We start from the raw sequence: 19,266 nt of genomic DNA, 5'->3' as shown, positions 1-19,266 counted from the left end.
ACTTATGTTTTCTTTGAAGCGTAGCGGGTATAAAGTGAGATCCAAGATACGTCATCTCGGCGCAGAACCGTGTTGTGGAGTTCGCTTTGCAGTTTCCTGTCCTTGTTGGATGTTTTGAGGTGGTGTCATCATTTCACAGCTGGTCGCTACAAGGCAAGGCATCCTGCCCTTGCCACCAGCCATTCTCTTCCTTCCCAGCAGTTATCAGCACTGGCCCTTCAAGATTTTCCGGGCCATGGATAAGCTGTTACGTTCGTCCTGCGGGGGCTGGCGATTTTCGGGGAAGCGACCATCGAAACCTGGCCGGCCCATGCGGCGACTCGCTTTGTAAAGACGAAAATGCGCAGCGTCCCCAGCCGAATGGAGCCCGGATGTCTAGACGCAGTCGGTGGACAAAGTATTCTTAGTGGATTCGCCGTCACTGTCACGGTTTGTTTGAAGCGGGGGAACTCCTGGAAGATGTTTTGCGGCGCCGTCTCACGGGCCTTAGAAGTCGTCAGTAAATGGACAGACGCGACGGCAACTCTCTGCGAGGTCAACTGGGGGATCAAGAGGCGCCTGCTCAGGGCAAGACCCCTGTCTGCGAAAATCCTCTCACCTTGGTGGGGTCAGTGAAATCTGAGCGGAAGTATGTAAACCCTCCCCCTCAAAGGCGGGTCGGCTACGATGACTTTGGACGCTCCGAATTGGTAGAAGGTTGAACGGCCGTGTTCCCTCACCTACTGATCTAGGAAGTGTTTATAAATAGCCGTTGTCGGCTCTTCAGTGTGCATTCTCTTTCAGTCATGCTCGACTGATGAAATGTAACGTTCTCATGCAGATACTGTAAATAGATCCCATAGTCCTGGTTCTCCATGAGAACAAATCCTTCCCTTCAACAACGTCCTTAGCGTGGATGAGTTGAACGACGGCATGGCCCAGCTACCATCTATTTCATGCCCGACCCCAATCATTAATTACACTATGTACTAAGGTTGTGTAATTTGACAAGGGCGTATGATGAACATAAATGATAGGTTGTGACGTGAATGTCATGACTATGCGTGTCATGTAAGTCATCCAACAACCGCCCACGTTTTGGTGCTCTCATGGTCGTTTCGTTTACTAGTAGACTCCCCGCACACTGCTTCGCATAACATCGATTCCTACAGGGTGTGTGATCTGCCGGCTCTTCTTGGCACATTTTTACATCCGTCTGGACGGTGTCCTTCAGAATCGTACGGCTTCGTGTTCGACAACTACGCCGAGCCTCTTTCTTGCGGCTACACTTGTTAGGCATCTTAGCTAAGTGCCCTGAACAATGCTTCATTCGCGCTACAGTTGTCGCTTCCAGCTTGTAAGATAACTTTTTATTGCGATGCAGTGCTGTTCATCCAAACTGAAAATAAAGGTATCTGCACGCCTATGATGAGATTTTTTTGATCCTCTGTTTGCGTTGGACTCTCGCTTTGAGAGCGCGAACTGAAGTTGCGCAAGTGAGGTGCCACATGATGTCCATGCCTGGCGAAAACAGAGGACAAACGGCATCTGCCACCGGAATTTCAGGACTTGCTTCGTGGTCCGCTCTTTCCGTTCACCGCAGAACTTACCTAGTTATTGTGCGGTTGGATGTTGCGCGTAGTTTCTCTTGCTCGCGTTCTGTGTATTCATTTTGTGCTTTTTTGATTCAGGCGTGCGCAACGTGTAGACTTCATAGCTCACAGACTATTGAGCTTGATGCAGAGGGCAATAACAGGAACAACCCTGCAATTGTATGGCCAGGCTCGCTATGGAGACGTCTCCATAACAGCGCCGGATACAAAGATACGTAACTTGATTTATTGCCGAGCAATTAGAGATCCCAAAGCAAAGGCATACGAGGTAACCTAATGTCAAAACACTGCAAACGATTTGACAAGTTGTCTCGTGATGAAACGACAGCTTGAAGATAGAGCCCGGGCAATGTCCATTTTAACAGCCAGATGCACTGCTGTATAGCAACGTGTACTGACGTCGCTACCGCTGTTTCATTTTCCTTTTCTTGTGTGCGGCAGAACGTTTTAATCAACATTTTTAAGCAGCCTATACTTTTAAACAAATAAATGACAGTAATTTAAGGCATCCTCTAGCTGCACGCTTATACTGCTGTGTCAAACCGCTCTTTTTATTTTGTATACGAATCGAAATACACTTGTTTTAACATCGCGCTGTCATCTCAGAAACTCCTTTATTTTTTCAAAGCCTGCAAAACAAATTGAGCAAACTTCATGGTGGAACAGTCAATGTGAGCTTTTATACCATTAGCAAAAAAAAAAAAGCATTTCCCGCTCATATGCTGAAAACACTTACCGTTATCAAAGTGCGCTGTTATAAAAGCGCACTGACCTCATATAAAAGAACTGTGTAATCAAAAGACTAAACATACCTTTCGAACGCAATATGTTGTAGAGCTGTTATTTTGTCATTTACCACAAAGGGAACAGTCATGAACTCTTTCTTTAGGTTGGAAGCCATAGTACTACTCGTATTGAACAAACAAGAGGAAGTGGTATATATTTTAAATATTATATTTTCCTGTTAACAGCAACACGCGGTCCACAATGTCGTCTTGGCCATGCATTATTTAGCGTGTGTTTAATTTTATTCGCTGTTTTTGTTGCATTCATTGCGGTAAACACGCCCCTAGGTTTATGCTGGCGTGTTCAGAAAACCGTTTCTGCGATTATATTAGCAAACAGCAGTGGCCACACCCTACAGAATAAGGCTATCAAAGCAGCAGCTAATCGCGTAGCTAAGCTTTCGAGTCAGCAGTGTCGTTTTCCCGTGCCTTCATTAAGAAGCTGCTGGCGCTTCGCTGAAGATTGATGGACGGCAGTTGAAATTTTGAATCCTTAAACTTAACGCGCGAAGGAGATCATTTTAGTTTTGTCAACGAGACGCGTAGCTTTTGAATACTTTCGCATGCATGCTATCAATGTGGCTGTCCCATTTACATTCATTTTTTAATATGAAGCATTTCTCTGCGAACATTTGCCACTCTTACAGTATCTATATATCTAGCCGCCTACGTCTTCGTGCACTCATGGTCGTTCCGTTAAGTTGGTCCGTACCAAAATTGGTATAGTATGACAAGAGTGTGTGACGAACATAAGTGATTGCTTACGGCATGAATGTCATGACGTGCGTGTCATGTGTCGCGAAACAGCCGGCTACACCTTGGTATATTCCAAAATTGGCGTAATATAATAAGAGTGTATCACGAACGGAAGTAATGGGTCATTACATGAATATGATGACATGCGTCTCATGTATGTCATGAAACAGCCGTCTACGTCTTGGAGCTCCGTCATGGTCGCTTCGTTAACTTGGTAGGCTCCCCGAACACTGCTTCCCATAACATCGATTCCCAAAAGGCGTGGGATCTGCAGGCTTATTAGAATGACATCGAGTAACACGCAATAACAAAAAAAAAATCCCTCTGAATATGGGTATAATTTTAATCGTCATCGTTTGACGTTCGCCGCAAGCGCGTGTTTATCGCGGAGGCTGACTATATAACCGCTTGCCAGAGAATAGGCGTGCGCATTCAACTTGAAAGGAGAAGAGCGTGATACTACCGATACAGAGAGCTGTGTTTATGGCTGTACAGAAATCGCAAGACAATGCGCCCAACAGTGATGAATAAAGAAGTTGAATAATCCTGCATAACTTATGGTATATAACATTGATAAGCAATTTGCATAACTACACAAGACGCACGTATAGCATAACCATAAGCTAACCAAAGCATATCCATAAGTGCAACCGTGAGCATAACCATAGGCTAAATCATAAAGCATAACCATAAGCGAAACCGTAAGCGTATCCATAACTTAAACCATAAGCATATCCACAAGTTAAACCGTAAGCATATCCATAGGCTAAATCATAAAGCATAACCTTAAGTTAAACCGTAAGCATAACCATAGGCTAAATCATAAAGCATAGCCATAAGCTAAACCATAAGCATCACCTAAGCTTTCGCTTCGAGATATCCAGGCTTAACCTTAGCTAAGCCCCAGCCAATTTTTTTTATTACACGCAATTAAACCCATGCTCTCCGGCAGGTGCGAGTTCCCAGTGCCTGAGCGATCGGCGGCAGCCGTCTTTTATTTCGGAACGGGCAACCTGCGGCTATTCAGAAGAAAATTCAGTTTTGTTTGGCATAATCATGCATCTTTATCGCCTACACGTCACTTTGACGGGGTGAATATCTGCCGTTTTGTGACGTCCCGTGACAGGCAGGGGAAGTGAGTGCAGCCCGAAAACATTTGACCAATAGCCGAGGGCTAATGGAGAAAAGGGGTCGAATAAAAAATACCCCTTTTTCTTTTGTTCGATCAAATCACACATAAACAGTGTGTACACATCACACAAAGATGAGGAGCTGTCACGGTTTTGTGACGTCGCGTGACAGACAGGATAAGTGGGGGCGGTCCAAAATGTTTTGACCAATCGTGGAGGACTCATTGCAAAATTGGAATAGAAACGTTTGGAATAGCTTTACGCTATAGCGCCCAGGGTTTCTGTACTCCAAAGCGCGCACGCAATTTAGGATTCGCAGCTCGCGACGAAGTGGGAGGAACCCTAGCAGACGACGCGCAGCTAACTCCGCCTCTGGCGCTGAATGCGCATGCGCGGCAATACTTCGCGTGGCGCCCGTCCTGGCGCTCCGTGGAGCGCGGCCACCCGCTCTGTGTTACTTCTAACAGTGTCCGCGCCTCTACATCTGTAAAAAAATAACGTGTAGTGGTGAATTTCGTTTTTACAGGCTTTGCGGGAAACTTTCGTACTGATCGATTGCTTCCACATTGAATATCGACATGCACATCGTGTATTTTCTCAATTATACGAAAGCTAGATCGCCCTAGGAAATGCGGTCACCATTTAGATATTGATTGACGAGCCCTCGCAAGCGAGTCCCTCGCATGAGCACAAACGCAAGGACACTTGAACAGTGCGCCTCTGCACCATTACCAAAGAAAGCGTATATAACGTCAAATAGGGCGATACGCCCTTGAGGGGCTTTTAGAAATGATTTTAGGCGCAAAAAGGAAGACACGCACAACAGAACAAAAGAAACAGACAAACACACACTCGGTATTGATTCTTACTTTGCCCGTTGCTTCACATATACACCCTCAAGCATGAGAACAGGAACATATACAGGTGAGGTCACTTGAGATGGAAACGGAACCTAATCATATCATATCAGCCAGGAAACTAAACTCATTCTCGTGAAGGGACAATGACGGAACGCTGATATACTGGTCACCAAATTTTGATATATATCGCCTCTGCTAGTTCCCGTGCCAACGTATCCTTACTTTTTCGTAATATGCATGTGCCAGAGAACTACAAATGACTGTTTCAGAGACATTATTGGAAAGTGCGCGCACCAAGACGTAAGCGGCTGTTTTATGAGCGACATAAAACAGCCGCTTACGTCTTGGTGCGCTCAATAGATGGATAGATGGATACGGTCAAAGCGGCAAATGTTCGTCAACAAATAGAAAAAAAACTACGCGAAACTAATTTTATGAACGCGGTCAGCTTTGATTTCTGGCACGGTGCTGCAATCGGCGCGTGTAAGAACGCCGTTCGCTCTCCGTTCTCAAGTTCCAGTGTGCACTTGGGTTGTCCTCTCTGCGACATAAGCTATACTTAACCAAGAACCAGTGACCCATTTTTGATATTCGCATTTGAGCAGACATACACAAGCGCGAGACAGCGCGAACTGCATTTGCTTGTAGGTCTTGCTCACCGACAGAATCAAAATACAGCACGCAATAGCTCATGCGTGTAAACATAGATTAGGCATCGTCGCTGCCATAAACCGAGCAGGAGCTTCACAATCTGTACAAGATTTCACCTTATTGCTTTGTACCAAAGCAACGTTCGCAAGGCTCGTCGCTGCTTCGTAAACGTGTTTCATTTCCTGGCACCCTAGCTTTAGCGGCGCCATATCACTGTGCTTGACCGAGAATCGCGCGCTGCGTCGGTCAGTGCTGAGTTCCCAAAGCGAAGCTTTGTTTGCCTACCATTCTGAAGTTTCTTCTAGGTCGCTCGGTCACTGTTCGGGTTCAGGACGTATAGATTCACTTACTCTTAAAAACCAGAAGCGCGTCCGGTGTTGGCATTCGAACTTGGACCTGCCAGCGCAGCAGCCTGGTGTATTAACCATTAGGACTCGCACCGATACTTCATTCTCGTGTGCCACGCCAAATATCTCTTTACATTCACCACCCCGTGTCATGACGAGGATTTTCATACTGTGGCACATACGCACAATATGGGATTGGCCATGATGCGGGCGGTACAAATTGTGCAACCTGCTAGCGCTTACAGGCGATCGCTGCGTGTTGATTTTTATTGTAATTCCCCTGCTGTAGCACTTACCCACAGCCGGTGATCAACCGTAAAGCATATCGGCGTGTTGCTTATGACGATACTGATTTCGATCACCTTAACCTAAAAACCGGCGGCACAATTGCACATGTCAACTATGGTAGACTTGCTTGTCATGAAGCAGGTGGCACGCATCTTGCCATCGCCAATTAGCTCTTTGCGAAGGTGGCCGCGTGTTAACGATGATTATAATTTCCATACTATGACACATATCCGAAACGGACAATCTGCCAAGTAGCGGCCGGCGCATTTAAAATTGATAGCGGTTCGTGTCCCTAGCTACTGAAAAACACCTTAGAAGTGGTTTTGAGCTCGCGTGTATCCGAAGCCGCGCACATAAGCGAAAAACGACGGAGCCATATTGAGCCACGTCGGAGCGCTATGCAGGTCGTCTACTTCCTCCCAAACAATGGGCAAAAATATTTCGAGTCAAAACTGTTTACCTGGAGTAGTAAAGGGTAAATATCGCTAAATGGTCGTAAAGTCTTACGCAGTTAATACTTTTCTATTTCAAGATAAATTGCTTCTGGCAACATAGAAATGTACAACGGTGGCTGTTTACGATAAAGCATGTGCAATGCAGCGCCTTCAAGCTTCACCACTTGAGGCCACTAAGCAGCAATGTGAATGAGTTCACCCAAAATACACCACTTTTGTTTACCGTAGAGTGTCACAATGTGTCGACGTAGGCACTTGCAGAGTGACAACGGCCGCTGGTGCCACAGTTATTGCTATAGGGCCACACACTAAACATTATTATACCCTTATGGGTGTTAAGAGGGGTGCTTTCTGCATTTACACCCAGGTACACACCCTTTTAGCACCCTTTTCGGTCAAAACACCCTATCACAAGGGTGTATACCACACATAAGGTGCGACTTTGCTAGAAGAAGGGTGGTAAATCAACGACTGAAGGGTGTTGAACGCATTGATGCATAAACCTAAGTAACGTGTACACGTCCACGCATTGAGCAAGGTGTGTATGTATTGCATTTTTAATGCGAAAGCATTTTATGGCCTTTCAGGTAGGAAAGATGGCGTTCTCCGCAACAACCATCCATACGGGACCCTGCTCATGCCAATCTTGTCATTTCCCTTGAAAACATTCAGAACCGCGCCGAACTTTTATTCTCTCAAATTATTCACGTCATTCTAGCGTCAGGTCCATGAAAAGAACACTAGGTCAACCTTTTGGTTGCGTCGTAGGTACCTTCGTCTCTGTATTTTTCATAGAATATGGTACTTTAACCCTTCTCTTAAAGAAAATATTTTCACCCCACCAAGTTATATCTCGTCTCGCATGGACGATCAACACAAAATTCATGTGCCATTCTTCCTTTTTGCCAAGAACAGCCACTGAATGGAACCGCCTTTCCGCTTCCACAGTCCCAATTTGTGACACCACTAATTCAACATCGCTGTTCAAAGTGTCTTACAGTTTGATTTTCTATTCTTGACCTGCACTGCAAATATTGTATACTTTCACCCCTTCTTTCTGTTGTATCTACTAGGCCTTGAAAGTATGTATAATAAAGCAATAAAATGTGACGTCATCAGCGTCTTGTATGACGTCAATAGTGATACAGAAGGTAGTAAATAGAACAACGTTAATTATGAGCAATTATGGGTAAATAATGTGTATTAGGGTGGAATAAACTCGGTTACGGTTCGTACAAACTGTAGCAAGGTGGATTGCGGCAGATGAAGGTAGAATTGTAAAGGACACGTGACAATGTAGGACGTATCACGGTCACGTGATAATTGCAAGTGTACATCCATGAAGTCATTAAGTTTTCGCATTCCTAAGTGGCTGTCAATCTTTTTCTAGGATTCTGATGTTACTCGCATGACGGCCACTCCAAAATGTATCATTGAGAAAATGTACGCACTTTCACTTACAATTTAATTATCACTATATTTTATGCTCACAATTATATTATCATGCAATTAAACACTTCTAAGACAAACTGCAATAGCAGAATGAAAACGCGCGAGCAACTTGCACAATTCTGCACGAATATTTCGGTGTCCTTAAAAGCCCAACAAAAAGTGGCGAAATTAAAGAAGCTGTGTGGATACATTGCTGAACAAACAGGGACGTGCTGTTAGACGAGCCTCTGCTGTACAATGGCATCAACGCAAAATTTGCTTGGTGAAGCCATAACGAAGACATTTACAGCGGCGAGATCACGCTGGAAGTTCTCAAATCCGAATCTCCACGTACCTTGCCTAAGTTATTCAGAGTTTTACCAAGCTACTGGTCTGCTTTCTAAGCGCATCCTCGGACACAGTTTGTAAGGCTCAGCCTATATATTAGGGGCTGGTGTAGTCAAAGCTGTAATTGCTTATCCACAGCATACGCTCTTACAAACACATTCTTCAGCCGCCTCATGAATGCTTACGCGTCGCTGTCGCACGACCAAGATGTGAGGGTCTTTATCGAGCCAGGATATCGCTGTAACTACGCTGTGACCTCGCAAGGTTGCTTCGTTCGGACGCAGCAAATAATCTAATCGCACCAGCAGAAGAGCGCCGATCGTCTCGCTCACGGTCCCGATTTATATACTGTACCCTCAGTCATGCAGCACAGACTGCGTCCCCCCCCCCAAAAAAAAAAAATGCTCGGCACAAAACGTAGTAACAACTACCCGCCTCACCGCTCTAGTTGGAGACCAGAACGAAGCAGCAGCAAACAGGCGGCCATGCGAGCAAGCAAACCTGTCAGAATAAACGTTCAATTTGCGCGGCCGCCCCCTGCCCAATGAAAAGCGACCGGAAGTGACGGAAGGACGCTGTACAGTCACATGCCGTCACTTCGGCGCGCGGCAGGACGGGAAGGCGGAAGCTACGCCATTATTGCATTCTCTCGCTACATCAAATGCGTTCGCGTCTCGCGCTGTGGGAAATAATTTTAGGTAACACTGAACTTAGTGTCACACATTACTTCCCCCCTCTTCCTTGGCTTCTGGATTGGATTGGCGCGGCCCGCTACGTGCTTGCGCGCGCTTTTCCGAGCGCAGATTGCTGTGCGCCTGGTTGCTGCACTAGGCTCTTATACAGTTGCTTTTCGAGCGCAGATCGGTGTGCGTCTGGTTTTTGCACTAGGCTTTTATACGATCGCTTGTCGCTGCTTTCCATTCGTCGCGGCTTGGTACTGGCGCACAGACTTGGTGCGCGCCTGCTTTTTCCACTGGTCTTTGAAGACATCGCTCGCTGCTCGCACTTGAGCAAAGTGAGCGTCGCTTAGCGCGGAAGTGCTGCGCCGCGAGCGTACCGTGTATGTAAGCGCGCAGCAATGCCGAGAAACATTCATGCAAAAGCAAAGGGTCAGAAAACTGCGCTTTGTTATCCATTACTTTGTCATGTACCTTCACACTGGGTAGCGCCGAGCGATCGCTTCTAACAAACGCAGAAATGAGTCTTTGCAGCGCGTGTGGCCATTAATTGACTCCCACCCCACAGCCATGTGAGGTGCGACTCCAGCAGCGGTGCAGTTACTCTGCAGCCGGCGGAGAGGAGGTGGCGCTTCACTTGCTGCGAATAACTTTCTTTTTTTTTTTTTTTTCGTGTGAACGCCCGTGATAGCTCGTGAGGTTGTGCGGGATGAGCTGCTGGCGCGACCCCCACTCGGTGGCCCCGGGAGGATTGTGCAAATTGATGAATGCCTCCTTCGCGGCGAGCGAAAATACTATCGAGGCCGCCTGATGACGGGCGACAACGTTCCGCCGAGCCGCCAAAATCACGGCGGCATTGCAGGTCGTGGACCATGGGTATTCGGCATGATCTGCGTGATCACCGGGCAGCTCCGACTATTCAAGGTCGACAGACGAGACGCGGCGACGCTAGGCCCCATTATTGCAGCCTACGTTGAACCGTGGACCACTATCCACAGTGATGAATATGTCGCATACAACTGCATGCCGAACTTAGTGGATGCTAACGGAGCGAGCCTCAATCTGCAATGGGAAACTAAACCACAGCGTGAACTTTGTGGACCCAATCACGGGCGTTGACACGCTAAAAAATGGAATGTTATTGGCATGCAGAAACTGAAGCGCCACCTCCTCTCAGCCGGCTGCAGGGTAACTGCACCGCTGCTGGAGTCGCACCTCGCATGGCTGTGGGGTGGGAGTCAATTAATGGCCACACGCGCTGCAAAGACTTATTTCTACGTTTGTTGCGATCGCTCGGCGCTACGCAGTGTGAAGGTACATGACAAAGTAATGGAAAACAAAGCGCAGTTTCCTGACCCTTTGCTTTTGCATGAATGTTTCCCGGCATTGCTGCGCGCTTACATACACGGTACGCCCGCGGCGCAGCACTTCCGCGCTAAGCGACGCTCACTTTGCTCACTTCGTAATTATATATAACTGCGAGCAGCGAGCGATGTGTTCAAAGACCAGTGCAAAAAGCAGGCGCGCATCAAGTCTGTGCGCCTGCACCAAGCAGCGCCGAATGGAAAGCAGCGACAAGCGATCGTATAAAAGCCTAGTGCTAAAACCAGACGCACACCGATCTGCGCTCGAAAAAGCAACTGTACAAAAGCCTAGTGCAGAAACCAGGCGCACAGCAATCTGCGCTCGGAAAAGCGCGCGCAAGCACGTAGCTAGCTGCGCCAATCCAATCCAGAAGCCAAAGGAAGGAGGGGGGTAATGTGTGACACTAAGTTCAGTGTTACCTAATTTTATACGTGTGATTAGTTTTGTGCGCGGTGTAGAAAAAGGTGTGGCCCGTGTTTTGTGTATTACTCGTGCTCCACTTGAAAGCAAAGCGTTCGTACGCGCTGGAAGATGGATCTATGGACGCTGAGACCAGCAGTTGCAATGTGCCCTGTGTCGGCGGTCGGTAGTACTGCCATAATGGGAATTTTCAGGCAAGTGCCCATTTATGTGGTATTTCTTTCGTGGGTTACGTGTTTTTGTTCGCTCTAGAAGTTTCTTACTGTGATCTCGTAGCATAATTCACTAATGTAAGAGCAAGAGCAGCTGCACTCCTAGTAGGGCAAGTTAACTACCTCGATCGCGCCCCGTCTTATATCGGGCGCGGTGCGCCTACATAGTTACGCTTTGTTTCTCAGCGCTTGAACGTTTGTAGATATGATTCTTTTGTGCGTTCAGCGTGGCTTCTTGTAATGTGGTCGACCACTTTTGCCTCGCGTAGCAAAAGGACGACTGACTTTGCCACCTTTCGAAAGAACTGGCGCGGTATTGGTTCTCCCTGATGCGGTCGCGTGCTGCTGTTGCTGCTTGCCGGGCGCCTTTAGCATGTTTTCGGCTCGTTTTGTCTGTGCGTGTGTGCGTGCTCGCGCTCGGCTCGATTCGTGTGTGTGCGTGCGCTCAGCTCGCTTTGTGTGCGTGCGTGCGCGCGCGCGCGTACATGCCGGTTTGTATGGGCCGGCGTGCTTGCGTGTGTCTAGTGCGTACGTGTTTTGTGAGCTTGTTTCTGTGGGTCGCTGTGTGTGCGTGCACGTGACAGCGTGTCTGCCTGCATGTATGTGTGCTTGTTTGTGTTTATCAATGTGCGCTTGCGTGTTTTGTGTCTGCGCTTTGAGAGTGCGTATATTTGTGTGCGTGCATATGTATTGCATAAGGCCGGTAGTTTTACTCGCAATAAAACTCTTCCAATTTGGTGCAGCGAGTGTTGCCGCCTGAAACACGAGTTTGGTCTCAAGCCAACCTGGACAACTGCTGTATGAGGCGCCGTTTCTCAGGAGGATCAGTGGGAAGGCGTCAGGTATACGCTTCCTCCTTTTTCCCTTCTCTGCCCTGATGAATCGATATCCTTGATTGTTATTCTAAAGGGAACGTTACATCCTACCCGCCGTGGTTGCTCAGTGGCTATGGTGTTAGGCTGCTGAGCACGAGGTCGCGGGATCGAATCCCGGCCACGGCGGCCGCATTTCGATGGGGGCGAAATGCGAAAACACCCGTGTGCTTAGATTTAGGTGCACGTTAAAGAACCCCAGGTGGTCAAAATTTCCGGAGTCCTCCACTACGGCGTGCCTCATAATCAGGAAGTGGTTTTGGCACGTAAAACCCCAAATATTATTATTATTATTATTACGTTACATCCAGAGCATAAATAAATGATTAAGAAATCTGGTAGTGTGTTTCACCATTACACTAATTCTGATGTTAAAGACGTGAATTTCCCATTAGCCCACATTTCCGTTGATACAGACAACCGCTGAAATTGTGAACAGCAGGTTATTCGAGACGTCCTACGTATATAACAATTGTCCTCAGGAGCTCTAATGAATTTTGAAAATTTGGAGTGTTGTTGTTGTGCTTTAGAGGTATCATATGCAAGCTTTAGGTCTCTCCTGGTAGTTTACATGCCCTTCGAGAGCTGTCGCCTATAGCCCTATTGAAATTCGTAACTACAGTTTGGAGAACTGGGGAAGCTGGAAGGCTTGTCCTGTCTCTCGAGAAAGTGTTTAAGCTGGAAGTGTAGGTTGAGGAGTTTGGGGTTGGTCACACGAAGGCTTTTTTATGCCTTAGCAGTAGGAGTGTCAAAGGATAAAAAATGCAGTGTGCCAAGCGTGGGAAGTTGCTTATGTGGTAGAGGCTTGTGTGTTGTGTGTGCGTGTGTGTGCGCGCGCGCGCGTGCATGCATGCGTGCGTGTATGTGAATTCGCTCCTCACAAGGGAGTGTGTGTGTGTAAGTGAGCTACTTCTTTGCTGGTGCTATTTGCCAAAAATTGGGAAGAAAACACAATGATCAATATAACTTGAAATAATAAGCTATGCAAAGCATGCTGGCAGAGTAGCGACAGCAGCATATGAGCATACAAACGTGCAGCTGTGTGACAATGTTAATGCATGACTGCAACATCTGGAAGGAAGCTTGCTTCTTTTTCAGTAAGCAGCACAAAGTCCATATTTTTTGCTTTTCTCGTGCAAATCAAAACGAGGCTCATTGCCAGTGATCTTGTCTTTCATTCTAATAGCATTTGTTTATCTTTAACATAGAGCGTTGTTTCTCGCAGGTCATGCAGATGATAGCAGCAATTTCACAATGCCCAGCCTTGGTGCCCTCCATCAAGAGCAAGCCACTTGCGTTCGCCTTCAGGCAGATAGATGGTTGATGTCTTCTAGGTAGCAGTTGGGAAGACAACATTGTAAGTAGATATAGGTGTGAAGTTTAATATAGTAAGTCAAGTTATAATTTAAAACTCTGAGGCTCCTTGGCGGCTTAAGCTTGATATTATGTGCAGTTGTGTGTGTTTTTAAATATTGTCGATTGTACTGCATACGGCAGGTATGACTGCTGATCCAAAGCATACACTTGCATTTTCTTGATGGCCTTTCATAATGAGGATTTTCTTTGTGCAAGAATATTCACAGACTGGATCATTCCAGCGTGATATTCTTTATTGTGCATTCAGTGCTAATTTCGTATGACCTTCCTGCTACCAATGTTTTTGCAGGAAAGGAATATTTCCTTACTCTATGCAATGAGCTTGTTATTTGCTCGTTGCATTACTCTGCTACCTTTAATTTAATCCCGTATAATTCTCAAAACCTTAAAATTTGAGCAGTTTTTATTTCAAATACAATATCAAAATGCGCCGGATTGCAATCTAGACTGCAAGGGATTTGAAGAAATTACAAGAAACTAGGACCTCTCATGGGTGTTAAAAAACATTTCCGCAGGCATTGCGCCTATTTCTTGTACTGAGCTAGCTGCTCATGAATATTGCAAGCATATGTCATTTCACACAGTTTTGCAGGATATAGTAGGCCTATCATTGTCACTAAGCACAACCTTTCCTCATTTGCATCATGAAAATCTGCCTCATGCTTAATTTTGTACAAGTCTTGAAAAATGAATGTTTCATAATTTTGAAACTACACAAAGTATTGGTTGGGGCTTGGCAGTTTTCAGACAACTTGACCATGTTGAACCTAGCCATTACAAGACGAAAAAAAAAAAACATGCACAGGACTCATTCAATCAAATGCAATGCTGTGGTGATTTTCCATGTGGAGAAATGTACTTTTAGGCGGGAGAGGGTGGGTAGCCAATTTACAACCATAGCGACTCATGCGGGTAGTGGCAACACAGGATGAGAAATGGTTGTGGCTCTGAGGTTCATTGAATATGAACACTTAGATACAATCCCTCCCCCCCCCCCCAATGAGGGGTAACCGTGCAATATATTTCGGGTGGTAAAGATGATTTTTTTAGGAGACAAGAAATTTGGGGCTCTAGTTGAGAGGCTACATAAAGAAGGACCATGTATGTATTCGCAGAATAACATAAACTGCCTAGGAGGGGTATCACAGTTTAGAGCATGAAGTAAAAAGTGGGAGCATGACGAAGGATCATAAGTATATTTAAACTTACGATCTTTGGGAATACTACTTGTCACCATATCGCCAAGCTAACCCATTGAAAGAAAGGGGCCTGCTCTAAGGAAAATAGTTAGCACATGCTAAATTTTCAAGGAAAGTATGCCGAAATGTCAGTTCTTACTAAATTAGTAACTAAGAAATACACAATAAATTTCAGTATACAGAAATGGTCTAATAAACTGCATTGGAGAGTTGGAGATTGTTGGGCTGGATGCAGGCATTGCAGGGCAAACGAGAATGCCAGTGGGGGTTCCCTCATTTTCATTTTGTGTGCACTCTCTGTAAAACTACTCTTTGTCTCCTAGTGTAATAATGTGTAAAAACAGCCATTTTTTAATGTCTTGTGCATGTCAGTCTTAATGTGCCATATCCCGTAAGGTTCTCAGCTGCAGTACTTATAAACTGTAATGCAGAGATATATTGCAGATTTCATGTCAATTTATATTAAGGTCACATACACACTCTTCGACAAATGTCTTTTGAGAGATGTCATTGGTAGTGTCATTAAATTTAATTCACTCTTATTTTCTATGGTGAAAAGGCTACTGTAAATTTATTTGCTTCTGCTGCTGTATGTGCCTTGTATTCAAAGTGACATAGTGGTTTAGTGTTCACAGTAAATGCAATTCCTAAATTTGCAAAATAAAAATTTCTCCTACCTTTCACCTGTCTTGCCCAGTTGCCTGAGCTGTGCATTGTTCCCAGTCACATTAATTAAATTTGTTACTTTCAGGAGCTTGTTGCCTTATCAAATTTTCCACAGTGTACATGTGTAATTGCACAGACTGAACTCTCATGATTCTCTTCTTATTTTGCTAATGCAGGACGCAAGATTCCAGCAATGCCATGCACTGCCATTTATTGGTCAAGATGCTCAGAGAATGGAGTCCCTGCACCTCGTGGTTAACCGTGAACATTTTTTTTCTTTTGGAAAGCTAAACGTCATTTGCTGCATCAATTGCATTTTTGCAGCTCAGATGTGTACTATATTTTTCTAATTTTGAATCAATTAATATTCACTGTGCAGTATAAAAAATGATGCACAGTGGGAAGGACAAGGACTGCGAGAGATGACATACATTGCGCTGACTTCCAACAATATTTTATTGCGTTGCCACATAGTGTGTTTATACACAAGAGGGGTCATGGGGGGGTCGCAGAAAATGAAAGGCAGTCACAAGGGGTGTTCTAACGGCAAGTCAATGTACTAAGAACATGGTCACGAAAAAAAATCACAATCTCTATCTGTGGAGATACAAGACTTCACTAGGGGTCAGCGTGATAGAGGGGGAACTAACGCACACACTACCCAATTTCCTGGTGCATTCAGCTTCAATAATGTACCGGGTGAGCTGTGTCTCGCTAGAACTTGCGTATCTTCATAGAGGGGCATGCAGCGGCAGTCCCGGCAATGAACGCCCAAGTGGCCTTGAACAGTGTTATGGACGTTATAGTGCACTCTTGAACGATCATTTAGGCACCTGCATGTCCGTCCAACGTATTTACTGCCTCAAAACAGGGGAATATGGTAAACCACATTCGGTGCACATATCGCAAAATCTTTTCTGTGCCCGACAGAGCAAGAGCTCTGACGCGATTTAGGCGCGTTTACATGCTTACAGAGCTTTGCCAGCTTTTCCGGGGCTGAGAAAAGAACTGGGATTCCTGGAGGTTGCCGAATCTTTTTTAGCCTATCGGAGACATCATGTACATATGGTAGCACTGCGAACCTGTGTCTTTCAACCGGCTGGTTCCTTGACTGTGCTCATCACGTTTTGTGCCCTTCAGAAGCTGTTCCGCTATGGCTGAAATTAAGGCCAAAGGGTAGCCAACCCAAGAAAGGTGATCAACCTGTGCAGCTATACTATCTTGCATTTCATGTGAGCAAGATTTATTGAGGCTGTTAACGAGGCAAAACTACACAATACCTCGTTTAACAAGCTTTGAATGTGCAGAGTTAAAAGGCAAGAGTGACTTCTTACTTCTCGGTTCAAAGCACTAGCACACCTGTTTGTTTTCAAGGCACTGCCTGAGATCTAGAAAGCGCAAAGAATCATCAATGGGGACCTCATTTGTTAGTTCTAGAGGCTGCAGCTCTTAAAGATCTCCAAGTCTCCCAAAGCAGCAGGCTCTAAAGCGTGATCAGTGCAATCAATAAATACCAGGTAGTCGTCCACAAACCTGCACACTTTGACAACGTGAGACGCATCCAGGTGACCTTGAATGTTTCAATCATGATTAGCTAGATAAATATCAGTGGCGGCGCCAAGCATGATCCTTCACAATATACAAATAAATGCTGTTTGTATAGGATCATGCCTCACGCCGCAACTATGTGATATTTATCTAGCTCATGATTTCGATATTGAAGGTCACCTAGATGCATCTCCTGTCAAAGTGTGCAGGTTTGTAAATGGCTGCCTAGTATTTATTGATTGCACTGATCACGCTTTCGAGCCTGCTGCTTCGGGAGTCTTGGAGATGTTTAAGAAAACCTCTACAACTAACGCATGAGGTCCCCATTGATGATTCCTCGCGCTTTGTAGATCTGAGGCTGGTGCTTCGAACCGAGAAGTAAGAAGTTACTCTTGCCCTTTAACTCTGCACACTCAAACCTCGTTAAATGAGGTATTAAAAGTTTTGCATCCTTAACAGCCTCAATAAATCTTGCTCACACGAGGTGCAACATAGTCTTGCTGCACAGGTTGATCGCCTTTCTAGGGTTGACTACCCTTTGGCCTTAATTTCTGCCATAGCGGAACAGCTTCTGAGGGGCACAAACCGTGATGAGCCTGCTCAGTCAAGGAACCAGCCGGTTGAAAGACATCGGTTCGCAGTGCCACCGTATGTGCATGATGTCTCCGATAGGCTAAAAAAGATTCGGCAACCTCCAGGAATCACAGTCCTTTTCTCAACACCGGAAAAGCTGGCAAAGCTCTGTAAGTGTGTAAAGGTGCCTGAATCGCGTCAGAGTTCTTGCTCTGTCGGGCACAGAAAACGTTATGCGATATGTGCAACGAATTTGGTTTGCCATATTCCCCTATTTTGAGGCAGTAAATACGTTGGACGGACAGGCGGGTGCCTAAATGATCGTTTAAAGTGCCCTATAACGTCCATAACACCATTCAAGGCCACTTCGGCATCCATTGCCCTGGAACTGGCTGCGTGCCCCTCTTTGAAGATACGGAAGTTTTAGCAAGACACAGGTCAACCGGGAAATTGTAGAAGCAAATTTCACCAGAAAACTGGGTAGTGTGTGCATTAGTGCCCCCTCTATCACGCTGACCCTAGTGAAGTATTGTATTTCATGAGATAGAAATTGTTTTTTTTTTCAGGTGACCACGGTGCTTAGTACAATGACTTGCTGTTAGACGCCCTTTATGAGTCATTTTCTGCGCATGCCCGCTCTTGTATACATACACACAATGTGGCAACGCAATAAAATATTGGAAGTCAGTGCAGTCTGTTGTCTCTTGCAGTCCTTGTATATTTATAATGTCTGATACGACCATTTGCTGGCAAATGTTAACAGTGTGATATTTAACTTCAACTTTTACCTGACTGCCTGTGTTCTTTTAGTAACCAGAGTATGGCTAATTTATTAAACCATATTTGCTAATTTGCATACTCACATGCTACAGCAAGCCCTAATCTTGTATTATTGCATCTAAGTGCAAATAATTTAGAAATTTACTACGTATTCTAAAACACTGCCCACCTTTCATGCTCAGCAAAATCGTTTACTCAACAGTGGTCTGCTTTTATCAGGCCTTCTACTGCACTTTGCACCCACACAATAGTAAATGTGGAATATTCACCCTTGATTTATAGTAAGAAAAGTACCTATTTTCAAACTACATATTGTATATGTACCAGTGCCTTCGGGTTACAAGACAAAAATTTATAGAAACTGGAATTGTAGTTAGAAAATCTACTACACAGCACCTTTAGCACAGAGAACTCTCGTTTCACAACAGAGGACAAACTATGTAGGCACTAAAAAATTCTACATATTTTTCGTGCTCAAGTAATCTTGTTAGAAAGAGAAAATTAGCAATAATGCTGCTGGCTTAAGCCTCACTTAAAGCACGTCTACGCTTGGAAAGTATTGTTTCAGTCTGAAAAATGTTGGCCAGTTATGCTTATATCGACCATCCAAACTTTTCATAAGGCTTTGCGATTACATTAGTTTACAAAATAACAGGTGTCTTGTGCATTTGCTCTGCATTTCAATTGCTTCCCTAATTCACCTTTGCAATATCCCTTTTTTTTTCAAGGCATCAAAACTTGAATTTTCGTTCATTGAGCCTTATACTGAAAATTTATTCCTTTATGTGGCCCGAAACACTGCGAGGTCAACTCAGGCTCTTTCAGTGCCGCTATACATAGTTTCTTCTCTAATAACAGATTTGATCAATACATATATTTTAGATACCTTTGTGGGAAATGTACATGTTCTTGTACTTACCGATGTGTTTGGTGA

General features: G+C 45.2%; 1 long non-coding RNA gene across 1 annotated transcript; it reads left to right on the top strand.

The window, feature by feature from the left end:
• The first annotated feature begins 12,073 nt into the window (after positions 1 to 12,073).
• On the top strand, positions 12,074 to 16,151 carry LOC142570999 (uncharacterized). Its single transcript, XR_012825732.1, has 3 exons — positions 12,074 to 12,159; positions 13,415 to 13,546; positions 15,608 to 16,151. It is a non-coding gene; the product is annotated as an uncharacterized LOC142570999 (long non-coding RNA).
• The last annotated feature ends 3,115 nt before the right edge of the window (positions 16,152 to 19,266 follow it).

This window comes from Dermacentor variabilis, chromosome 2 (assembly GCF_050947875.1).
Source record: "Dermacentor variabilis isolate Ectoservices chromosome 2, ASM5094787v1, whole genome shotgun sequence".
Lineage (NCBI taxonomy): Eukaryota > Metazoa > Arthropoda > Arachnida > Ixodida > Ixodidae > Dermacentor > Dermacentor variabilis.
This window is presented reverse-complemented; position numbering and strand designations above follow the sequence as displayed.